Raw genomic sequence first — 1,897 nt, 5'->3', positions numbered from 1 at the left:
TTTGCCCTCCTGATTTCCCTCTTAAGTATACTCCTACTTTCTTTATACTCTTCAAAGGATTCACTCGATCTATCCTGTCTGTATCTGACATATGCTTCCTTCTTTTTCTTAACCAATCTCTTGAAAGCCGACGTACCCCTCGTTGCATTAGAGCCAGTCTCAATACCAGAAACTTGGCTGTTTGTGCTACGTTCCCCTGAGAATCCATCACCCCCTACATTTTACAAAACAGCATACCTGTTTGAAATGGGTATATCCACAAAAGACTCCTGCTGTAGTTGCCTACCTCTCTTACCCTTCCTGGAGTTAACCCATCGATGTGACTGTATCTGAGACTTTCCCCCCTTCCTATAACTGCCATCCATCACATATTGTTGCTGTTGCAAATTCCTCAACGCTTCTATTTGTCTTTCCAACCGATCCACTTGATCTGATAAGATTCGCATCCAACAGCATTTATGGCAGATATAATCCGCAGTAACCCTTAAACTCTCTTTAAACTCCCATACCTGACAAGAAGTATATATCATTGTAAAGGCCATTTTTCCTCCTTCACAATCAACAGACCCAGAAAATAACACTGTCTTATTTCTCTACAAAACACTGCCACAGGTTAAATTAATAGCTATGGCTTATATTTTAAGTTTAATCAAGAGACTTATCTCCAAATACATATAATCAAGAAAGAATCCACTGTACCCACTACTGCAGCCTTTCTCTCGGACAGACTTAAAACAACAATTAACTTATCTGATTCTGTGCTGTGAACTTCACCCAACAGTTCCTCCAAGATTAGTTGTGAATTTCACTGTTTGTTAATTTTCCCAGACGCACTCCGATGTCCAGCGATACACGAATTCAAACAGCAAAGGCAGTACCTGTGCAGGTTTTCTCTCTCTCTCTCTCTTTCTCTCTCTCCTGCACTGTCCTCACTATGTGCTTCCTTTGTCTGCTCTTCTTCCTTTTAAAACTGCTGTTGTTTTGACTTTTTTTTCCAAAGTTCGAAAACAATAGAACAGCATATAAAACAGTAATTGCTGCTCTTGGAATTCGAGGAAATCACCTCCAACACTTAAAATACCTCAAAAAAAGGAGCAGCTCTTACAGCCAGAAATTTTTCCCATCTTCCATCTTGGATTACCCAGAATCCCTTTTTTTAAAAAAGCCTACTGCATCTGGTATTCCCAGGCGGTCTCCCATCCAAGTACTAACCAGGCCTGAGTCTGCTTAGCTTCTGAGATCAGGCATTTTCAGACTAGTATGGAGGCGAAAAGTGGGGTGCTGGAAAATCACAGCAGGTCAGGCAGCATCCAAGGGGCAGGAGAGTCGATGTGTTACAGTTTGGAGTACACCATGAACTTTCATTGTAATACTGCTGCTAGGAAACAGGGACAAACACCATCTCATGGATTCGACCAGGGTGAAACTCTGGGCTCTTGTCTTTCTCTCTTAGTGCTCACTTACTTTACACCTCATTCAATGCTCACATCATATCTGCTTGTGGATGATCAGGGTTAGGGTGCATTGATGATGGAGGGAATTAATTCTTAAAGTGGTGGATATGGTACCAGATAAGCAGGCTACTGTCTCCTGGATGGAGTCAGGATTCTTGAGGGTTATTGAAGCTGCACTCTTCCAGGCAGATGAGGAGTATGCCATCACACTCCTACCTGATAGACAGGCAATGGGACTCAGGAGCTATGTTAATCACCACAGAATTCCTAGCCTCTGACCTGCTCTTGTCGCTCCAGTATTTATATGTTTGGTTCAGTTTGGTTTCTGGTCAATGGTAGGCCCCAGGATGCTGAAAGAGATTTAGTTAGACCGGCATAATCTCTGATTTTATTTAAGAGGAGGATTACAGAATCAAGTTGTATTACACCCACCCACTCCACCC

General features: G+C 42.3%; 1 pseudogene; it reads right to left on the bottom strand.

Moving 5' to 3' along the window:
• Positions 1 to 1,163: 1,163 nt before the first annotated feature.
• LOC122553287 lies at positions 1,164 to 1,268 on the bottom strand (annotated as a pseudogene).
• Positions 1,269 to 1,897: the final 629 nt, after the last annotated feature.

This window comes from Chiloscyllium plagiosum, chromosome 9 (assembly GCF_004010195.1).
Source record: "Chiloscyllium plagiosum isolate BGI_BamShark_2017 chromosome 9, ASM401019v2, whole genome shotgun sequence".
Lineage (NCBI taxonomy): Eukaryota > Metazoa > Chordata > Chondrichthyes > Orectolobiformes > Hemiscylliidae > Chiloscyllium > Chiloscyllium plagiosum.
This window is presented reverse-complemented; position numbering and strand designations above follow the sequence as displayed.